Below are 11,014 nucleotides of genomic sequence, written 5' to 3'. Positions count from 1 at the left end.
TTCCCCGTCTCCCCTCACGCGTTAATTACATGGAGCCCATATCCCAATGGAAAGCGTTCTGAGCAAAGATTGCATCCAGCGTGCAGAACATCAGCTTGGTTCTTTGGTTCTAACAACAGATAAAAAACGGTCAATTGAGTCTTATCTGCCATCAAAATCTTATTTACTCTAGTCTCCCGGCTCAAAAACTGGGGCTAAACCAGTGCAAAAAAACAGCACCAGATTTATCAGACAAGTAGTCCCATTAAAAGTAATTGTAGTTTTTCCTGGATGGAAAAATCGGTGGATTGTTGCTGTAGATGTAGAGAGGGTCTGATCCGGAAGTATGGACCTCAAACTCAGTCCTCAAGGGTATCCCCTCCCCATGCTTAACTCCAGCTAGGACAATGGTACATGCAACATCACATGAGCAAAAAGGGTACAAGAAATGGTTTGAAATACTAATGAAGCTTTTAAAAGGCTCTCAGCTGCAAAATTGTAGCGACACCTGTAAAGAAACAGTATTAATCAGGAAGACAATTATATTATTTCCAGTAAGGTTTTCTAAAACGATTAATCTGGTTTTACTATATTAAATAGACCGGGGGTCTCAAAATCAGTCCTCAAGGGCCACCAACAGGCCAGGTTTTACGGTTATCCCTGCTCCAGCACAGGTGGGGAAGTCTTTGACTGAGCCACCTGTGCTGATATGTTTGCCAATGAGACCTGCCAATGTGTTTGTAGATCATCGAGCAAGAACAAACCAGAGCCAAACTCCTTACCTTATATCAAGCACACCAAAGGACCAGCCAGTAACATCCAAAGTCACTGAGCTGAGCCATGCCAGAGAGCCCATCGCCAACGCATAAATCCTGCTCAGACTGGGGGGCTTCAGGACAGAGTGGTACCCCTTCTTCCAAGCCCAGCGAAGGGTGTGAGCAGAGGACGAGTCGCTCCAAATGGGGGAAAGGAAAGGGGCGAGCTAACGGAGCAAAGTCACCAGTCTGTCGTTTGACACAGTCCCCCTCCCTGGCTGAAGTAATCCTTATGTTCACATACCCGTAGCATGCTGTGCATTCCAGAGTGGAACTATTCCTGCATATCTCTGACCCTGCTTTCTACTCTGTGTGAGAGTTACATCCTTATACTGCAAGGGTCTGCGGGTACTTCTCTTATTCACAGAAAGGGGCTTCTCACTATACTGTATATTAGCCCTCGGTATGTACAATAGGCAACACTCTATTTACAGAGAGAGATTTCCCATTAAACTCTTCAGGGCTGGGATACAATAGATAAATACGATAGATATAGATAGATGCTGTAGATACATTAGATAGATACTGTGAATAGATAGAGAGAAACTGGAAAGAGAGAGAGAGAGAGAGAGAGGTGAGAGAGAGAGAGAGAGAGAGAGAGAGAGAGAGAGAGAGAGAGAGAGAGAGAGAGAGAGAGAGAGAGAGGTGAGAGAGTGAGAGGTGTGAGAGAGAGAGTGAGAGAGAGGTGAGAGGTGAGAGAGAGAGAGAGACATGTGAGAGAGAGAGAGAGAGAGAGAGAGAGAGAGAGAGAGAGAGAGAGAGGTTAGAGAGAGAGATGAGAGAGAGGTGTCATCTGAAGAAAATATTTCTAAAATTAATATCCATTCTGTTTCATTAAAAGACAAAAACTAGTTGCCTTAAACATACAGTATGAAATCTATTACAAGAGGCCAACTACAGGTGAAGTTACATGTGTAAAACACTGCAGCATACAGGATACAGATAACCCCCGTGCAGGACCAGCGACGCAGTTACAGATGTAGCAGACGTTAGCGCTCCCGGTATCGCGGTACCAGCTTGCGCACCGCTGCCTTAAAGTCTAATATCCAACAAGAAAATAAAGCAAGTTGACATGAGACACGCATACCTGGATTAGACCATACTGTCCACAACATGGAGCTACATACTGCCTACTGCCTACAGCCTACTGCCTACAGCCTACTGCCTACTGCCTACAGCCTACTGCCTACTGCCTACTGCCTACTGCCTACAGCCTACTGCCTACAGCCTACTGCCTACAGCCTACTGCCTACAGCCTACTGCCTACTGCCTACAACCTACTGCCTACTGCCTACTGCCTACAGCCTACTGCCTACAGCCTACTGCCTACAGCCTACTGCCTACTGCCTAAAGCCTACTGCCTACTGCCTACTGCCTACAGCCTACTGCCTACTGCCTACAACCTACTGCCTACAGCCTACTGCCTACTGCCTACTGCTTACTGCCTACTGCTTACTGCCTACTGCCTACAGCCTACTGTCTACAGCCTACTGCCTACTGCCTACAGCCTACTGCCTACAGCCTACTGCCTACTGCCTACTGCCTACTGCCTACTGCCTACTGCCTACTGCCTACTGCCTACTGCCTACAGGGAGAGGGGGTGGCTCAGTGAGTAAAAGACACTGACTGGCACTGAGAATTTGAAGCAGGGGAGCCTGGTTCAAACCCCGGTGTTGACTCCTTGTGACCTTGGGCAAGTCACTTTATCTCCCTGTGCCTCAGGCACCAAAAACATGGATTGTAAGCTCCACGGGGCAGTGACCTGTGCCTGTAAATTGTCTCTGTAAAGCGTTACGTATAACTAGCAGCGCTATACTAAAACATGCTATTATTATTATTATTACACAACATACTGCCTACACAACATGTCCTACATACTACCTACACCACATGTCTACATACTACATACACAACAACATGTCCTACATACTGCCTACATAACATACTACCTACACCACATGTCCTACATACTACCTACACAACATGTCCTACATACTACCTACACAACATGTCCTACATACTGGCTACACAAAATACTACCTACACAACATGTCCTACATACTGCCTACACAACAACATGTCCTACATACTGACCACAACATGATGCTTTACTCTGTAAACCAAGGGTGCTCAAACTCAGTCCTCAAGGGTATGCCAGGGTGTCATTGGATGCTGCAACGTCGCATTGCCATGGCAACGAGATGCCGTGTGATGTCACGTTGGCCCTTTAGTTCAGAAGTAGAAGCAGGGCGGAAGGTAAGGAGCCGACTGCAACGGCTAAGTGACTTCCCATCATGCCCGAGAGTGTCACAAAAGTATATGGGTGCGGCCATTTTGCCGCCCCAGGCCGGGGCATAATGGGAAATCCACTACTGCAGGGACTGATTGAGCCATCTGTGGTGAAGCAGGGATATCCTGAAAACCTGACCTGTTGGTTATTAGTAGTATATGATATTGTGCTGCCCTCCTACACAGCACTGCCCAAAAATGACAGCAAATCGAAAATACAGAGGAATATCGTTCCACCTTCTACCCTTAACTCGGGGACATCGTTCTTATCACAGCTCGGCAAGCTCTCCCTGCTCCGCCTGTGTGCCTTCATAATAACCTTCCTTGCACGGCACCGAAAATGTACTCCAAGCTGTACACAGACATTTCAGGTGCAGGTCGTGCAACGTGCAATATGCTGTAATTCTGAAGCACAGGAAGAGAACGTGACCTGCTCCCAAAATGCTAGAAGGAGCGGACTCCGATTTGAATGCACATTAAAAGATCTTCGTTTTACAGAAACTTTTCCCATTCCTGGAAAAAGGAATGTGATATAAACGCTGAAACCGTACGACTGCTCGGAAGGAGTTACTGTTAGAGATGGGAGAACTTGTTGAAGTTCGGCGCCTCAACCTTTGTGCAAACCCGCGAAAGTTCGTCAGCCCCGTTCTTATACTGACAAACCGAGGGAAAGCACGGAAAGCCGTCTGAAGCCTCCCACTGCCCGTGACAAAAGTCAGATTTTTTTGTTGCTGTGAAACTCAGTTTCAATTCTAAAGTTTCTGCAAAAAAAAGTCATTTTTTTACATTTATTTTTTAAACCGCCAGGTTTTTTGCACTCGGCCGCGAAGGGGAAACTTTGCGCGAGGAAAGTTCGCACGGACTAAAAACAACGTTTCGAAAAAGAGCGTCGAGTTTTGCCCAAATTCAGACGTGGCCGCGAAGATTCGCACTGGCGAGGATATGTCGATTTTACAGCGAACTGGGACGCTGGAGAAAATGTTGCCCATCTCCAGTTATTATTAAAGCGATTAAACGAGAAGTGCAAACAAGGTCGAAAGAAATGAATGTCAGGGCGCAGCAGAGAGGGCGAGCACGGGAGGTAACACCCGTAATTTCACCCGTATCTTACAAACCTGCGACTTGCCGGAAAATAGCGGGACTATCTCTGGGACATCCCCTGGTCTCCATGCTGATCACTCTTGCGTTCAGCTCAAGGATGTCTTCTCTCTACCCCCTTTGTATCTAAAGCCATCTCCCACCTTAAACCTTTCTCACTGAATGCCCCACACCTCTGGAATTCACTTCCCTCCAATATCAGACTAGCACCCTCTCTATCCACATTTAAGACCCGCCTTAAAACACACCTGCTTAACGAATAATATGAGTAGCTCTGTGACTGATACTTTGCACCTCATGCATAAAGCTTGGCCCCCTGCAGACGCACTTAGCAGAACACCTTCCTACTGTCTCTGTACGTAACTCCTACTTACCAATTAGATTGTAAGCTCTTCGGAGCATCGACTCCTTTTCCTAAATGTTACTTTTATGTCTGAAGCACTTCTTCCCACTGTGTATTATTTGTATTATTTATATGATTGTTGTGTGTATTACTGCTGAAGCGCTGTGTACAGTAATGGCGCTATATAAATAAAGACATACATACATACACTCATACTGAAGGGTTCATTAGAACATGACGATCAGCCTTGTGCAATAGCAGTCAATGTAAGTCTATTCTTTTATATTTTTAGTTAAAGCTCCTGAATACTGTTATTTATTACAGTTAATCAACCTCACACAGGCTCAGTTATAAGATGTTGCTTAGGTATATGCACATCCATATTACTTTACCATTGAAAAACTGCGGCAGGATTTCCCATTGTGTTAGGTGACCAGGATGAACAAGTAGGAAAGTAAGAAGCTTCTATAGAGACGTTGATTCTTGGTGGGGGGGATCCTGCTACATAAAGGGATAAAGGGTAATCCTGTCCTGCACCATGATTTCCATGACTACAAGGACTAGCAGCAATGCCCTCTCCTCCCCCTTACCTGCCCAACTTGGTCCTTGGTGAGTAGGTATGTATGCTATTGTTTCAATATGACGGTAGGGTGCCATGGGCTTCCACACTGAAGCACCAGCCTGAACAGAGACACGGGTGCTGGAAGCGGTGCAGACAACCTGTAGACAAGGGGCAGTCCAGTTTTTGCAGGACTTGCATTAAACCCCCACCAGGGCAATGTAATGAGAAAGTTTTACTGCCCCAGCTGGTGTCCACATATAATATAATGTAGGGGACCTGGGAATGAACGGTATTCATGCTATCTTCATCGACTTTAATTAACATCGTTAAACAAACATGTTAAAATGCTAGAGGCGACCTCTTTACCCTCATATAGGGCTCGGAATGTACAATATAATAAGCTCAATTCCCCCAAAGAGATTATGACCTAATATTTTGGTAACAGGGATATTGAGGCCCCGTTGCTGTTACTAGATCTGTATAATGTTCTCCCACTGGAGGGCCACGCCGTGGCCACCGCTATACTACCGAGATATATTAAAACTTACTGTTTCCATAGCAGCGGCTGAAAACGCTTAAAGCCGCGGCTCTGGGGATAGTGCTGCGCGGTCACGCCACAGGGGGGGGGGGGGGTGTCAGTGCTTCCGGGTGGGACCCCCCTGCCGTGATTATCCGCAGGTACCAGGGCAGCTGGGATCGTGGTCCCACGGCTTGCCCCGATGCCGAAAAGCGTCAAGTTTACTACATCTGTACCTAGCCCCGTGTGGACATTTGTGGGGTAAATTGAATTTACCCCAAGCCTATCGGTGAAATGACAGTGCAGTTATTAGGGTTGCTTATGAAATCGTGTGTGTGTACAGTACATACAGTACAGTAGAGGCAACGTTTATTCTAACATTTGCCGTAAACTAGCCGGGTTACATTCTGGGTATGTGCTGGGTATGTTCTGGGCTAGTTTGAGGCACGTTTAAGGCATTTCCGCATTGACTAACGACCGATAGGATTAACACAGCAGGGATCCCTGGCAGTCCCATTCAGTTTGAATGGGACTGCCAGGGACCCCCGCTGTTAATCTGATAGGCCATTAATCAATGCAGAAATGCTGGGGCTAGTTTAAGGAAAGTTTAAGGCATGTATTCAGAATGTACCTGGGTGTTTCCTGGGTTTTTTGGGGAATTGCCACTGGTTTTTGTTCGAATAAGAGTTGCCTCTACTGTATGTCTACATATAATACATATGAAGATACGATCTAATGAGCAACACTACTAATAATTGTGGCTTTTTACCAAAAAGGAGAGACATTTGGACTTCGATCTTCTTCTGATGTTACAATATTAGTGGAATTATTTGGTCACAAGTAGAACAGATCATTCCTACTGAGCATCACGTGCCGAGGTTACAATACATGGAAAGCACTCAGCTATGTAACTCTCCCTCTAACATGTTTCCATGTAATAATATATTAGAGGAGCAAGCCGCCCTAACTAAGCTCTGTGTTGCAGGATTGGAACAAGCAGTCCTCCAGAGCTGAACTTCACTGTTTTCTGCTCAGGGGATCGCACAGTTCTCAAGACACTTACTGGGGAAGTTACTGCTAGTATGGCCTGGTTTTTAAAGGAGATTTAAGTGGCCCTCCAATAGGAAGTCACAATCGATGATGTTGCAGCTTCCTATTGGCACAATATTTGGCGGCCATTTTGTTTGCTGGTGATTGAACCTGATTACTTCGTCAGTGAGTATCTCAGGAACCAAGGGGGCGCCAGAGATTAAAATGGAGGCAATTGGTTTTGGGTAACCCCTCAGTTCTTATCCTGAAAAAAGAATGGAAAGGGGGTGTCACGGGAACTTGTGAGAGGCCTATATTATACACCAAAATACCTGGGTTGAACAGAACACGATATGATAAAATATAATTTATTCCTTGAAAAAGGTGAACACACAAGATATACAAATAACAGGCAAAATATACATTTACTTAAAGGGTTTGGACAAGAAAGCCACCAGGATACAGGATGGGCCATTTCTTCCATAATTCAGGTTCAGATGTAGATATCACAAAAATACATGAAGACAACCGAGTATAGGACTGACACTGGTTTATAAGCAATTCCAGTCATAAATCAGTGGTGAGGTTGACAGTCTTACCCCAGAGTAAAACTCCTCCCACCCCAGGGCGTTTAAAAACTGATTTTCCTATCTAAATAACTTCATAACTTCAGTTCAGTAATACTTACTGGCACGCGAGACATATTAATACATTCCGGCACGCATGACGCTCCCAATGAGACTAAATATTACCGTGTAATACTAAAATTAAGAGAGATATTAATATCTGTCTCTTAGTACCTGCTAGACATCATGTGTCTGTAATCATTATTTGCGAATCAGTCCCACGAATACACACATGTAGCTTTTAGCACGTTCAGCCGAGGACATCTCATAATATTCTTATATTTAATAAGGTCACTCATTCTGATATCTCCTTCTGTAGCCGCACCCCTGGACCCCATAAACCCCTGGTCAAGAAATGCTTTAAAGCTGGGCCTCCTGTGTAGAGAACGTTTGTCACAGGTGCTATATTTCACACCCAATGCTCCAGACCTGGGTCCTAGCTGTCTCTACCAGCAATATACCCTTGGCCTGCAAATTAGGTATTAACATACATCTGTACTTTTCACACCCGACTTCAATCAAGCCTTTTGAAGCCCAGATATTTCTGAAAAGACACCACACATATTTGTATTTTCCTAAAACTGTAGCTCATTAACCCCTTAAGCCTCCCGCATCAACCCCAGTGTATGTGTTGGTGCAAACACTGGGATGAGACAATACATTTTTACAGGGGAATAAACAGTTGGATTCTGAAGCAAGGTAAAAACACATTACTGGACCCCAGTCCAGTTAACCCCTTGCTTCCCCAGTGAGAGCAGGGGGTGGCCAAATGGGGTGTAACCCCTTTAATACCGGGCCAAACCCCCTCTCCCATGACAGGGGGGCATAATGCATAGCAACATTAAATAAATAATGCTGTTATAATAGGCAAGATTATGGTTAATCAGGAATCACTTACTAAGCAATTTTTAGAAAACAATCAAAGCAATTTTTCAACATCCCAGCAAAAAAAAACCCATTCTCCTGCAATAATCTAAAATGACAGAATATTTCCCTGTGAAGTAAGTGATCCTAACAAAAAAAATCGGTTTCAAAAACCACAGCAACTTCATCGCTAGGGCTGTATTTCCCGGGATTGTTACAACCGTCTCAGTGACGTGCCCCGCTGGGGTTACTAACGTACAGTAACAAGTCCGCGCCGTGTGATATGTTGGCACTTTATAAATCACTGCTAATAATTACTCGTTTCCGGATGCAGGAGAGTGCGACTTTCTGAAAGGCGGCGTTCCGCTAACACCAGGCACACATTGCACCGCTCAGCCTGACCACTTCATTATCAGCGTACACCCGGCCGCTCATTTGCTATTTGTATTCCTGGTGCCCACACGGTGACAACTCTCTCACTGATTGGCTCATGGGATAGGAAGTTTCCAGCTGCCATTTTTGCCCCTGGGACAGAGCTCATTGGTCTTCAAAACCTGGCATGTTCAATGCTGCATGTTCACTTCCAAAGGGCTGTGAGTGAATGAACTCCAGCTGTCTCGGATACACCCCCCAAGGGGACAGTACTCTGCAGGATTACTACAGTAGCTCATAACTCACCAGTGCCTGCAGCTTCCCAGTTACATACAGGATGAATCATTCCTTCCCCTGGAAGTGTCCAGCCCCGGCTGTAGGGATGGATGCAATCCTCCAGCAGGGCAGTGTAATGGAGAGCTTTTACTGCACCAGCTGCTGGCCAGATATACTATGGTGCAGTAAAGCTGGGAATGAGCGGTATTCCTGCTATCTTTATGCACCGTATATTATTATTATTATTATTATTATTACAGACTTCATATTAACATTATGTTATACAAACAACATACCAGCGTAAGATGCTGCAGGCTGCTGACAGTGTATGTATATCTTTATTTATATAGCACAATCCATGCACACAGCGCGTCACAGCAGTAATACACGTGACATAATATCATAACACATCATGGGAAGAAGCGCTTCAGACAAAAAAAGTAACAATAAAAAAAAGGAGTCCCTGCCCTGAAGAGCTTACAATCTAAGTGGGAAGAACGCACAGATACAGTACGGGGGTGTTCTGGTAAGTGCGTCTGCAAGGGGTTAAAGTCAGTGCATAAGAGACGTATAGTGTCAGCCAGCGGAGCTACCCATGTGCTTAGTAAAAGAGGTGGGTTTTAAGATGGGTCTTGAGGGTGAAGAAAGAGGGTGCCATTTAGATATTGAGGGAAAGGGCATTCCAGAGGTGCAGGGCGATAATCTCAATGCATCTCCCAGAGCTTACAATGTAATGTTATGGGGGCTGAGGTTGCACAGAGCTGACACTGAAACCTCTATTCCATTTTTGGAGAAGCAGGGTACGCCCGGCTGACACTGCATTCACTCACTTATTAGAGTGCATTGGCTCATGCGTAGTTAACGGCGTTACCCTGCTTCTCCGCATAGTGCACAGGGCTGTAGGTTCCGCATCTGGTTCTCCCATTTCAGGGACCATAACTTGATGGTCCAAAGGGAAAACCCCGGCCTCACGCTCAATGGAGGAGTTGCATGGTCCATAGAAGTGGAATATTCACTTCTACAGATGCAGCCCGATTGGTTTGTTGCGTGGTCGGCCAGAAAACCGTAGATGGCAACTTCCTGACCAGTGCCTGCTCGCGGAATCCTACCAACAAGACTACTTGCCCATCAGGATTACCACAGCGGGGCTACCTGCTCCTGAATGGGACTACCGCTGCGTGAATCCTACCGGGCCGCATCAATCTGGAAGAGACGCGCAGTGAGAGTAGTCGGAATCAGCCACTCTCCCTGCGCGCCTCTGGCAGGCGATCCTGCTGCTTCTATTTTAATAACACAGTATTGCAGCAGGGGGTCTCCTGAGATGAACCGCATTCATTTCAGCCCCGGAGACCCCCTGCTTCCCGAGTTACAGGCTCCGGTATCTCCGCCAAGTTTAAATGTCCCGGTTACATAACGCAGGAGAGAATGAAACTTACCGGAGATACTACCACCCCATCCCGGGTAACTCGGGAAGCAGGGGGTACCCAGGGCTGAAATGAATGTGGTTCAGCTCCCGAGACCCGCTGCTTCAATCCTATTTGATTCAAATGAAAGCAGTTTCATCACCTCAGCAGCTATATTTCTTTCTCCCTTCATGGCAGTCTCTTCCGGGCATTTGAATCCACCCGTGAGACCCTGCATTCTGGTCCGTGGTATCTCAAGAGTTGAAGACCAGAAGATAATGGAAACAAAGTTCTGCAGAAAGGAACTGGCAGTGTGTGCAAATGACTGCTTCAGGTTTTACTGACAGTACTAGCATGTCACGTTATTTGGGGCAAAATCTTAACACCAATCAGCACATCCCACACATACCGCAGAATACACAATGCGTGCCGTTTCCTCCCATAGGAAATACGCTTAAGATAAATACACATTTTATGATTTGTTAAAAAAGAAATAAAAAGGAACGTTCTCCTTAAAGAAGCATTACAAGCTGTGTTTTCCCCCCACATTGGATTGCAGCAGGGGGTCTCTCGTGCAGAACTCCCCTTAATTTCAGCTCAGGGGCCCCCCTGCTTCCGGAGACACTTACCTCCGTAGGGAGTCACGGAAGCCGCTCCGCTACCAGGGATCACGCAATGGTGGCGTTTCAGAGCTCCCGCATCCTGCGGACCAATAGGAAGCCGTGACATCATCCGCGGCGGCTTCCTATTGGCCCACGTGCCACGGGAGCTTTAAACGTTAAAACCCAGCTAGCTCACCCGGAGCGGTTTCCGGCACCTACTGCGGAGGTCTGTATCTCTG

General features: G+C 46.1%; 1 protein-coding gene across 7 annotated transcripts in view; it reads right to left on the bottom strand.

The window, feature by feature from the left end:
* The window catches only part of DAAM2 (dishevelled associated activator of morphogenesis 2), a 398,259-nt gene that overhangs the window by 313,253 nt on the left and 73,992 nt on the right, over window positions 1–11,014 (bottom strand). Inside the window, exon 1 of one of the 7 annotated variants that reach the window (XM_075595379.1) lies at window positions 762–951. The exons of the other annotated variants lie outside the window; for them this stretch is intronic. The gene's annotated coding sequence lies outside the window, so the exon portion shown is untranslated. Of the gene's footprint in view, window positions 1–761; window positions 952–11,014 lie in introns of those variants that run through there. 7 annotated transcript variants of the gene reach the window in all.

This window comes from Ascaphus truei, chromosome 4 (genome assembly GCF_040206685.1).
Source record: "Ascaphus truei isolate aAscTru1 chromosome 4, aAscTru1.hap1, whole genome shotgun sequence".
Taxonomy (NCBI): Eukaryota; Metazoa; Chordata; class Amphibia; order Anura; family Ascaphidae; genus Ascaphus; species Ascaphus truei.
This window is presented reverse-complemented; position numbering and strand designations above follow the sequence as displayed.